Genomic DNA, 13,268 nt, shown 5'->3' on the forward strand with positions numbered 1-13,268 from the left:
GCTTTCATCTGTGCTTGCTTTTTGACTGATAGACTGAACACCATATTTACAAATATGTAAATTTACAAAAGACTTTTTCCCTAAAAATCCTTAAATAAAGAGAATGCATGACCAAGGAAGCATAGCGAATGAACAAATAATACTGGAGGCACAAAATATAGTGTATGTGGCCCATCTAATGGAAGGAATAGGTAGGGATATTAAAAAATCATCTGCAAGTCTTGTTTTTCCTCTTTCTTCCAGCTAAATAAAAGATATCTTTCTCCTGGCATTATTTAGACCTTTCTTCCCTCATTCTTTCTAGTCTGTCATAAGAGTGGATCTCCACTCAAACCTGCTTTTTTCTCAGCTCTCTCCAACCTAGAGTTGATACAAAGAATACAAGTCTGGCTTTGTACTTTCTTTCCTTTTTACTCCTCCTCATTCTCTATGCTAGTAATTAGGAAGTCTAGGTGGTCCTATCTCTTCAAAAGCCTTGCTAAATCTAGGAAAAGTATTGGTTGTAATCATTCAGAAATGATGATGTGCTTCATGTCATGTAGAATTGACAAAAATTTTATTGTCACCTAGAGGAATAATTTTTGGTAGAGCTGAATGATCCTTTTTGATTTTTATGACTTCTTTAAAATCCTATTCAAAGCTTTATCACTACTACATTTCTTGGCCTTCTCAAGTAGTTCAATATTAGGAAATGATATGGAAATGACATTAAAGAATATGCATTAGCATCCACTTTGCTACTAAACACCAAGGACCATGGGGTCTTTTGATCTTAGTTAAGAGCCTAACCTTCTTATACATTTTGTGTTCTCTGATAAATTATGCATTCCTTGAGAACAGGAATAGTTTGGCTTTTTTATTTGTATTTGCAGTACCTAACACCTAGTAAGGTCTTAATATTTTTCTTTTTTTTTTTCCATTCATTTATTCAGTCTCTCTCTCTTAAATAAGGTTATATATTTATTTCAAAAGAACTTACCTTGCCAGTGCTCTGCTTCTGAAGCCTACATACAAAATGTTGACAATTCACTGGATTTAGAGTCTAAGAGCACAAGTAACATCGGTGCAAAGTTGAGGCTTTCAGAATTGTAAAAAGGCTCCTTCAAAAGGTCACAGGTATTTCCTTGTCTCTATGTTGAGCTGAACTTTTGATAAACAGATTATCCTCGAAACACTATATCCATCAAGGTCTGTGACAGAATTCATTCCCTACGCTATTAATCCCAGTAATTTAACAAGCCAACAGCAGTTTGTCCCTGATTCCAAATAATCCATTTCCAAATGGACATTATTTCTCACCCAATATGGTAATAGATCCTTTATTCTATTTGTGTGTAGAAATGTGGCAGTGGCTATAAATTACTTATCACTCTTGAATGCTCCTGCAATTGACAGTCATTTTCTATTAACCATCCAAACAGAGAATTCTAGCCAAATGCATAAGACAGTGAAAGGCAGGGCCAATGATCAGACAGACTGACAGTGCAATTGATCTTGATTTGAGGAACTTCAGGAATGAGGAAGAAAGATGGGAAATAAAAAGGATCTGAGCAACCAAGCAATAGCTGGCAAACAAGCTTGTGATGATACATACACACATAAACACAAATTGAAAAAAAAAATTATTTCTGCAGAGGCTGCATCAAAGACTTTTTGGAGAAACGAAGCAATGAGGCAAAAGATCTCGTAGTTTAAAATCTATTCTGGCAACTGACAATTATGATGTTATTCCATATTATCATGGACTTAACTTTTCCTTATAAATACTTCAAGTGTGAAGACCAAGGTTATATGGCATTCAGAGAAAGAAATGAGAATTGTGCTGTCATTGATAATTTTCAATAGAAAAATATGGCATTAGAGACTTGTCCTTTGATTAGGGTCAGTATGACAAATATAACTACAAGAATGGCATCTATGAATTTGTTTGGTTTTTTTTTTTCTAAACAATATGAAAATTTCATTGACATGGGCCCACAGTAGTTTCCTGATACAGCTGCCTGCAGTACAATAAATCCATTTTCCATGGTTTATGAGCCAATCCATTCCCCTGCTCCAAAAGGTTTCATGAATTGTACATGTTGCAATGCCTCTTTTCTATTGTGTTTCTTGAGCTATTTGAGCAGTATGTCCTTTGGGGGAATATATTAGTCATTGTATGTCTCCAAGCCCTTTGATTCCAATGTCTCCAAAGAACTGAAATTGAGGGTTATTCAACAAACCATAGAGAGGTTCTTGGTGTATGCAAGCTGGCTGTTATGCATTGCAAATAGGGAATAATAAAGGAAATATGTTGTAAGAGATTCAATCCAAATGTGGGGGTTAAAAAATAGATAGGCTGGTGATGTGTCATAAATACATTTAATACATGCCTATATTCTATTAATATCCTCTCAAGATGTTGAGAGAAAAATGGACAAAGTCCCCAGGATATAAGCTTTACCCTTTTTGATGATTTCAAGGCTGCACTGGGGAAAGAGTCTCACAAGTGGACAGGTATAACTAGGTTATGATCTGCAATATTTCCAAGACTGGTTTGTGAGTTTGAGTTTGTTTGGTTTGCAAAACAAAATGTGTTATGAAAATAAAGAATGATATTTAAAATAGGTTTTAAATAGAACTTGAGATAAGATCCTAGATCTAAATAGCCTCCAATATAAATTCTACCAAACATTTAAAGAGCAAATCTCTCCTCTACCAAATCTCATGATTGGGAAAGATTCGTGGAATCATGTGGTTCAGACAATATATGAATGAGATTGCACTCTGTAACATTGTCAAGTAGTGGACTTTGCTTTTGGAGACGTCCAGTGAAGAGTGGTTTGCTACCTCTCATTCTATATTCCCCTTTCAATAATTCTCTTTGTATTTGTAATAGATCTCATTGTCATAACAAAGAGATCCAATTCTCATACATGAGATAAATATACTTGTCACCCTCAAACGTGACAAACACAATTAAAAACCAATATCATTAATGAATATGGATGCTGAAAAAGTAAATACAATTTCCAGACAGAAAAGAACATCAAAAACATGATTCAGTGAGACCAAGAAGAATTTGTCAGTGGATTGTGAGATTGCTTATATAACAGCAACCAATCATATTCACAGGAGAAATTAAAATGTGTTACTCAATTACATGACTTGATATGGCATCTTTAGATAAAATATAATTTTATTTATGCTCAATTAAATAATAGGCATTTATTACGTACTTACTGTGTTCCTAGCACAAGAACCAATACATAAATGAAATTGTCCCTGTCTATAGTGAACTTTCATCCTATTGGGAGACACTACCTGACCACAAATAAATGAGCAAAAATAAGTCCAAGGTAATTTTGGGAGAGAGGCACTAGCAACATAGAATGAAAATGGCCAGAGGGTAACACGTTAGGCTGTGGGTGGGAATAGATATAGAAAATCCTACTGGTTACCAAGACAGGAGTTGGAGAGCCTGATACCAGTCTGAGGCAGAGAGTTAAAACAGGAAGCATGAAATGAAGATGCTGCAGAGCAGTCCTGGGGTTAAAATAAAAGAAATAGAATAATTCTCTCAGCTATGGAGGAGAAAATTTTATCAGTTGAACAAATAGAAGGAAGAATTCAATTCAAAATCAGTGGATTTCAGTACACAAAGGTAAAAGCAAATAAAAATTCCTTTTAAAATAAAACAAACCTTAAAACTGTGTATCAGAATACTTTCTTCAATAAGCAAATCAGATAGTGATGAGTATAGTAAATACCACATAATTACCCAAAAAAGAAACAAACTGGGGAAATCATTCTATCCTAACATTTGACTCAGCCAATTATTGGTGTGGGAGTGATTTTGGATTTCAGATTGTGTTACTTTGCTTTTACACAGCAGGAGCATGTAGCAGAGATACATAGTCCTTAGCTTCTCTGGACTTGGATAGCTTTATCTAGAAACATGTCTAGTCATTAGCTAGAATGGCATTGTGACTAGCATGACTTTATGCACTCACCAAATCTGAGAGACTTAGATTCCATTGTAGGTGAAACTTTTTATACTTCATGATAATGAGGAAGCTGTGTCTGAAAAGTTGTGGCCAATTAGAGATAGCTGTGGGGTAAAGTTTCCCTATATTATATGCGAGAGAAAAGAAATTATGTGAGAGATTTGATCTAAACACAGGGGTATTGAGAAAGTAGAAATAACAGGACTTGGAAATAGATTGGATCTGTGGGTGGCCTACAAGCCTTGAACCTCTCTCATTTTGTATTTTTGAGAAATGTTTTACAACATTTTCACTTATTCCCCCATGCCCACCTTATATATATAGCTACTGAATATTAAAAGCAATTTGAGTTCATTTAGAGAAGCTTATCAGGTTGTTAAAAAATGACTACTTCCTCAAATCTGCAGTAACAGGAGGGGTATAAGCTGCAATTATTCTCATAATGGTGTTTATGAAAGTGTTTATCACAAGTCCATGATCACCAATTGTCCCGTGAAATGATAGTTTTATTGTTTTGGATGCACAACAAAACCAACTCAGAAATCTTCTTCATTTGGCTCTCCAAGAAGAACTTGTAAAACTTCCTTTCATGTAGCTAGAGCTTACTTTTCTTGGCTGCTTTGTTTCATGGGGAGAATGCCAAGGTTGACATCCTTCCACTTCTCCCATAGTATGTCCATTTGTGGGTTAGAGGTTTCTTATTTAGAGTAATCAAAGTTAAGTATAATTACATACATGATCTAAAAACTATATGATTCTAATTTTATTTTCACCCCTCTTCTAATTCATAAGAACATGGAAGAGGAAAGGAGGGCATGAGAAGAAACAGGAGGGACTGTTTCTTCTGGGTTTAACCATAGCAGTGGAATTCATCACCAAACAACTTATCGACCAATGATGAGCTTGTTTGTGTCCTATTGGACTAGTTTTTGGACAGCAAGCAACCTGTTAAAGGTCAAGATGGTCAGAACTTACCTTCTGCTAGGATGGTCCTTGGGGCCCCGGGGATCATCTCCAAGCCCCAATGAAACAAAGCAATATTTCCTAGTGAAAATTCTTATTGCCAAAAAGACCCACAGTTAGCTAAAGAGATGAATTTACCCATTCATAGAAAGGAAAAAAAAGTGGATGAAGAATGTGTATTGCCTAGAGTTTAGCATATAACTTGACATATTAAAAGTCTTCCATAAGCTGACTGCAGTAACTTCCCAGATTACTTATCTTATTACTTTACTTTACTCACATTGCTTATGTAATTACTTATCACCATGTGTTCATGTGTTTATATATCCAACCAGTCAGTCAACAGGCATTGATTAAATTGTTATTCTGTTAGGAGATGTGAACAATTAACATTCCATCCTCTCCCTCAGTACGTGCACACATACCAGAAATATTGCAATTCCCATATTCTAAATCTCTATTTTGCATCCTGGCTCCACCCAGATGGAATGTTCCCTGCTCTCTTACCATCCATGAAATTCTTCCTCAAGAAATTATGGGTATATACTTCCATGTGTATATGTTATGTCCCTCTCCAATTGCCAGTAGATTTTAAGCTCCTGGAGGACAATGATTCTTTGATTTCTAGCTGTTTGTATCCATATCATCTAGCTAGTGTGTGATTTGGTAGAAGTAGTAGTTTGATGTTTCCTAAATTGACTGATCTGGATAGCTAATAGAATCTTGAGCCCAGAGCTCTGAAGACCTCAGTTCAAATCCCACCTCTAATATTTAATATCTGTGGAAGCTAGGGCAAGTCACTTGATCTCTCTGACCCTCAGTTTTCTCATCTGGAAAATGAAGGATGAGGTTAGACTCGATTTCTAGAGTCCCTTTCTGTTCTCAATCTATAATTGATTGTTTTATCCTATGATCCTAGTTGCACAGTTTTTATTCTACCTCCCATAACTTTGGAAAACTAAAACTGAGAAAAAGGAATTGCCCAAAGAATGCATAGCTAGCCATCCAGACTAGAACTTGACTTTATTCTTTAATAAACTGATAATGGGATTTGCAAAAGTCAGTGAAAGGTAGTCAGGGAATAATTCTATATCACCTGACCCTGTACATTATGGACCCTATAGAAGGTTTGTCCAGAAAAATATTGTGATCTAATTGGGCATCAAATTTAACATACAGGGAGACAATTGGTGCCATAAAGTCTCTCTATCTCAACATGGAAGGTTTCAAATGCCAGCTTTCTTAATGGTTGTCTGTGAGATCCAAGGAAATGTCTGTTGTCTCTCTGACAGTCTATTTCATCATTTGAATATAAATAGGGGAGAGTGCTTGGACTAGTTGATTTCCAAAGTCTCTTCTAGGTCTCAACTTGTGATTTTTAATCCTTTTACCTTCAAGGTTGTCCTTCCTTTCTTCTTTCTTTTTTTACTTAATTCCTTTATTCTATCTTTTTTTTTTCCTTTCTTTGTTTCTTCCTTCCTTTTTATTCATTCATTCATTTAACCATTTGTTAAATTATACATTCTCTTGACCCTCAGAAGGGCAATCACAGTCTATAAAGAATTACTCTAGATATTCTGATTAGTTCTTTCTTGAAAGTAATTTTAAAATCTAAAGGAGGCAAGATTTCAGTTTATTCAGTGTTAGTACTTAAATCCTGAAAAGTTTTACTTCTGGGGAATAAACTCTATTGGGTTTGGTTAAGCTGGAAGATCTTGAGTATAGGCCCAATGACCAACCCATTTCTCTGTCAGCCTAGCTCAGTTTGGGGGTATCTTATCACCTGTAAAAGTATTGATGAGGACTTCCGGCCAAGATGGCGGAGAGGAGGCACACTGCTGTGTAACCTCCGCACTTTTCTCTCACTATCCATTTCATTTCATGCCTCTGAATTAATGCTCGACTGAAAAAAAACATACAATTACATACCAAGAGAAACCATCCTTGAGACTCGTCAAGAAAGATCTGTTTTTGCGCGAGGGCGGGACAGTTATTAGATCGGAAGCAGACTGTGGGCAGCAGCTGCAGCGAGAGCACAGAAAGCAGCTCAGAGCCGAGCAGAGCGGAGAGGGGGTGGGGTGTGATCGCAGCCGTCTCTGAGGGGAGAGCTTTGCTATAGGATTAGATACTTTGCTATGGCAGCAAGTCAGCAGCCCAGCAGAGAAGCTAAAAACACCGGGGATGAAGAATACAACCCCAAACAGCTGGAGTCTCTCGAGACCTGGCCACCCTTCCCCCACAGTGTCTCAGCACGCTCTCGGATCTCAGAGCGCAGGTGCAGCACAGCCATCGCTGTCCTGTTAGGGCCTCACTACTGCCCCCCCGCAGTCTGTAGAAAAAGATTGGTAACACCACCCAGCCCCTCCCCTAAAGAAAGCAGCCTCCATTCAAGTTTTTTTTTCTTCTGTTTCTTTGATAGTTTGTCTTTGATTATTAGACAGAATGAGCAAGAAACTGAAAAAGACTTTAACCCTTGACAGCTTCTATACAGATAGAGAGCAGACTCCAAATCCTGAGGAGACTAAAAACAGACAGTCCCCAGGTGAATCCCCAAAGGAGGAGATCATATGTTCCTCAGCACAGATGAATCTCATGGAGGAAATTAAAAAGGCTCTCACAAGAGAGCTAGAAGAAAAATGGGAAAAGGAGAAGGAGGCTTTGCAAAAGGAGAGGGAGACTTGGCAAAAGCAGAGTGGGGCTTTGCAAAAGGAGAGGGAGACTTGGCAAAAGCAGAGTGAGGCTCTGCAAAAGGAGAGGGAGGCTTGGCAAAAGAGCCTGGAGAAGTCATCCCACTCAGTTAAAGAGAGAGTGGATAAAGAAATCAAATCCTTGAAAAATAGGATTGGTGAACTGGAAACAGAAAATAGCTCTCTAAAAAACAAAATTGGCAAAATGGAAAAAAATTCCACAGAACAAAAGAACTCAATTGGACAATTAGAAAAAGATCTTTAAAAAGTGAGTGAAGAAAATACTTCACTGAAAATCAGGGTCGAACAAATGGAATTGAATGACTCAAGGAGACAAGAAGAATCAGTAAAGCAAATCCAAAAAACATCAAACAATGGAAAAGAATGTGAAATACCTTCTGGGGAAGACAACAGACCTGGAAAACAGATCCAGGAGAGACAACCTGAGAATCATCGGACTCCCAGAAAAGTATGATGAAAAAAAGAGCCTGGACAATATTTTCCAGGAAATTATCAAAGAGAACTGCCCAGAAGTCATAGAAACAGAGGGTAAAATAGACATTGAAAGAATTCATCGATCCCCTACTGAAAGGGATCCTAAAATCAAAACACCAAGGAATATAGTGGCCAAATGCCAGAACTCTCAGGCGAAGGAAAAAATACTGCAAGCAGCTAGAAAAACCCAATTCAAGTATCAAGGAACCACAATAAGGATCCCCCAGGATCTGGCAGCATCCACATTAAAGGATCGAAGGGCCTGGAATATGATATTCCGAAAGGCTAAGGAACTTGGTATGCAACCAAAAATAACTTACCCAGCGAGAATGAGCATCTTTTTCCAGGGAAGAAGATGGTCATTCAACAAAGTAAGCAAATTTCACCTATTTTTGATGAAAAAGCCAGAACTTAACAAAAAATTTGATCTACAAGTACAGAACTCAAGAGAAATCTAAAAAGGTAAAGATTAATCTTGGGAACTATATTTCGGCTATAAAGATGTATAAAGAATACATGTATACCTTGTTCTAGAAACTAGATGTGGAAAGGACATTGTACCAGAAAAAGGGGAAAGTGGGGGTACTACATTTCATGAAGAGGCAAAGAAAACCTATTATATCTGAGAGAAAGAATGGAGAGGGATGAATATAGTGAGTATTTTACTGCTTTCAGAATTGGCATTAAGAGAAAAAATTTAGACATATTCAATCTATGGTGAAACTTCTCCCACCTCATTGAAAAGTGAGAAGGGAAAAGTGAAAAGGGAAGGAATAAGCTAAGTGGAAGGGAATACGGTAACTGGGAGGGAAAGGGCTAAGTTAGGGGGAGGAACTCTAAGGGAGGGGGAAGGATACTAAAAAAGGGAGGGCTGTGAGAAGCAAGTGGTGCTCACAAGCTTAATACTGGGAAGAAGGGTAAGGGAGTAAGAAGGGAGAAAAGCATAAACCAGGGTTAACAAGATGGCAAGTAATACAGAATTAGTCATTTTAACCATAAATGTGAACGGGGTAAACTCCTCTATAAAGAGGAAGTGGTTAGCAGAATGGATTAAAAGCCAGAATCCTACAATATGTTGTTTACAGGAAACACACCTGAAGCGGGGTGATACATGCAGGTTAAAGGTAAAAGGTTGGAGCAAAATCTACTATGCTTCAGGTGAAGTCAAAAAAGCAGGGGTAGCCATCCTGATCTCAGATCAAGCTAAAGCAAAAATTGATCTAATCAAAAGAGATAAGGAAATGCACTATATCTTGCTAAAGGGTAGAATGAATAATGAAGCAGTATCTATATTAAACATATATGCACCAAGTAGTGTAGCATCTAAATTCTTAAAAGAGAAATTAAGAGAGCTGCAAGAAGAAATAGACAGTAAAACTATAATAGTGGGAGATCTCAACCTTGCACTCTCAGAATTAGATAAATCAAACCACAAAATAAATAAGAAAGAAGTCAAAGAGATAAATAGAATACTAGAAAAATTAGATATGATAGATCTCTGGAGAAAATGTAATGGGGACAGAAAGGAGTACACCTTCTTTTCAGCAGTTCATGGAACTTATACAAAAATTGACCATATATTAGGACATAAAAACCTCAAACTCAAATGCAGTAAGGCAGAAATAGTGAATGCATCCTTTTCAGACTACGATGCATTGAAAATTACATTCAATAAAAAACCACGGGAAAGTAGACCAAAAAATAATTGGAAACTAAATAATCTCATACTAAAGAATGATTGGGTGAAACAGCAAATTATAGACATAATTAATAACTTCATCCAAGAAAACGATAATAATGAGACATCATACCAAAATGTATGGGATGCAGCCAAAGCAGTAATAAGGGGAAATCTCATATCTCTAGAGGCCTTTTTGTATAAAATAGAGAAAGAGAAGATCAATGAATTGGGCTTGCAACTAAAAATGCTAGAAAAGGAACAAATTAAAAACCCCCAATCAAACACTAAACTTGAAATTCAAAAAATAAAAGGAGAGATCAATAAAATTGAAAGTAAAAAAACTATTGAATTAATTAATAAAACTAAGAGTTGGTTCTATGAAAAAACCAACAAAATAGACAAACCCTTAGTAAATCTGATTAAAAAAAGGAAAGAGGAAAATCAAATTGTTAGCCTTAAAAATGAAAAGGGAGAACTCACCACTAACGAAGAGGAAATTAGAGCAATAATTAGGAGTTACTTTGCCCAACTTTATGCCAATAAATTCGACAACTTAAATGAAATAGAAGAATACCTCCAAAAATATAGCTTGCCTAAATTAACAGAGGAAGAAGTAAATATCCTAAATACTCCTATCTCAGAAAAAGAAATAGAACAAACTATCAATCAACTCCCTAAGAAAAAATCCCCAGGACCAGATGGATTTACATCTGAATTCTATCAAACATTTAAAGATCAATTAACTCCAATGCTAAATAAACTATTTGAAAAAGTAGGGATTGAAGGAGTCCTACCAAACTCCTTTTATGACACAGATATGGTACTGATACCTAAACCAGGTAGGCTGGAAACAGAGAAAGAAAATTATAGACCAATCTCCCTAATGAATATTATGCTAAGAATTATTGATGCTAAAATCTTAAATAAAATATTAGCAAAAAGATTACAGAAAATCATCCCCAGGATAATACACTATGACCAAGTAGGATTTATACCAGGAATGCAGGTCTGGTTCAATATTAGGAAAACTATTAACATAATTGACTATATCAACAACCAACCAAACAAAAACCATATGATCATCTCAATAGATGCAGAAAAAGCATTTGATAAAATCCAACAGCCATTCCTAATAAAAACACTTGAGAGCATAGGAATAAAAGGACTTTTCCTTAAAATAGTTAGGAGCATATATTTAAAACCTTCAGTAAGCATCACATGCAATGGGGGAAAACTGGAACCTTTCCCAGTAAGATCTGGAGTGAAGCAAGGTTGCCCACTATCACCATTATTATTCAATATTGTATTAGAAACACTAGCCTCTGCAATAAGAGTCGAGAAAGAGATTAAAGGAATTAGAGTAGGCGATGAGGAAACCAAACTATCACTCTTTGCAGATGATATGATGGTATACCTAGAAAACCCCAGAGATTCTACTAAAAAGCTATTAGAAATAATTCATAATTTTAGCAAAGTATCAGGATACAAAATAAATCCCCATAAATCCTCAGCATTCTTATACACCACCAACAAAATCCAAGAGCAAGAGATACAAAGAGAAATTCCATTCAAAATAACTGTTGATAGCATAAAATATTTGGGAATCTACCTACCAAAGGAAAGTCAGGAATTATTTGAGCAAAATTACAAAAAAGTTTTCACACAAATAAAGTCAGACTTAAATAATTGGAAAAATATTAAGTGCTCTTGGATAGGCTGAGCGAATATAATAAAGATGACAATACTCCCTAAACTAATCTATTTATTTAGTGCTATACCAATCAGACTTCCAAGAAAATATTTTAATAATTTAGAAAAAATAACAACAAAATTCATATGGAACAATAAAAAGTCGAGAATCTCAAGGGAATTAATGAAAAAAAAAATCAAATGAAGGTGGTCTAGCTGTACCTGATCTAAAATTATATTATAAAGCAGCAGTCACCAAAACCATTTGGTATTGGCTAAGAAATAGATTAGTTGATCAGTGGAAAAGGTTAGGTTCACAAGACAGAATAGTCAACTATAGCAATCTAGTGTTTGACAAACCCAAAGATTCTAAATTTTGGGATAAGATTTCATTATTTGATAAAAACTGCTGGGATAACTGGAAATTAGTATGGCAGAAATTAGGCAAGGACCCACACTTAACACCACATACCAAGATAAGATCAAAATGGGTCCATGACCTAGGCATAAAGAACGAGATTATAAATAAATTAGAGGAACATAGGATAGTTTATCTCTCAGACTTGTGGAGGAGAAAGAAATTTGTGACCAAAGATGAACTAGAGACCATTACCGATCACAAAATAGAAAGTTTTGATTATATCAAATTAAAAAGCCTTTGTACAAACAGAACGAATGCAAACAAGATTAGTAGGGAAGCAACAAACTGGGAAAACATCTTTACAATTAAAGGTTCTGATAAAGGCCTCATTTCCAAAATATATAGAGAACTGACTCAAATTTATAAAAAAAATCAAGCCATTCTCCAATTGATAAATGGTCAAAGGATATGAACAGACAATTTTCAGAGGATGAAATTGAAACTATTACCACTCACATGAAAGAGTGTTCCAAATCACTATTGATCAGAGAAATGCAAATTAAGACAACTCTGAGATATCACTACACACCTGTCAGATTGGCTAAGATGACAGGAAAAAATAATGATGAATGTTGGAGGGGATGCGGGAAAACGGGGACACTGATGCATTGTTGGTGGAGTTGTGAACGAATCCAGCCATTCTGGAGAGCAATCTGGAATTATGCCCAAAAAGTTATCAAACTGTGCATACCCTTTGATCCAGCAATGTTTCTATTGGGCTTATACCCCAAAGAGATACTAAAAAGGGGAAAAGGACCTGTATGTACCAAAATGTTTGTAGCAGCCCTGTTTGTAGTGGCTAAAAACTGGAAAATGAATGGATACCCATCAATTGGAGAATGGCTGGGTAAATTGTGGTATATGAATGTTATGGAATATTATTGCTCTGTAAGGAATGACCAGCAGGATGAATACAGAGAGGACTGGCGAGACTTACATGGACTGATGCTAAGTGAGATGAGCAGAACCAGGAGATCATTATACACTTCGACAACGATATTGTATGAGGATGTATTCTGATGGAAGTGTATTTCTCTGACAAAGAGACTTAACTGAGTTTCATTGGATAAATGATGGACAGAAACAGCTACACCCAAAGAAGGAACACTGGGAAATGAATGTGAACTATTTGATTTTTGATTTTCTTCCCGAGTTATTTTTACCTTCTGAATCCAATTCTCCCTGTGCAGCAGGAGAACTGTTCGGTTCTGCAAATATGTATTGTATCTAGGATATACTGCAACATATTTAACATATATAGGACTGCTTGCCATCTTGGTGGGGGGGGTGTGGAGGGAGGGAGGGGAAAAAAACGAAACATAAGCGAGTGCAAGGGATAATGTTGT

The 13,268-nt window shown here is 36.2% G+C and overlaps 1 protein-coding gene across 4 annotated transcripts in view; it reads left to right on the forward strand.

The window, feature by feature from the left end:
- SGCZ (sarcoglycan zeta) overlaps positions 1 to 13,268 on the forward strand; it is a 530,018-nt gene that overhangs the window by 382,570 nt on the left and 134,180 nt on the right. The window lies entirely within an intron of this gene.

Source organism: Antechinus flavipes, chromosome 6, assembly GCF_016432865.1.
Source record: "Antechinus flavipes isolate AdamAnt ecotype Samford, QLD, Australia chromosome 6, AdamAnt_v2, whole genome shotgun sequence".
Taxonomy (NCBI): domain Eukaryota; kingdom Metazoa; phylum Chordata; class Mammalia; order Dasyuromorphia; family Dasyuridae; genus Antechinus; species Antechinus flavipes.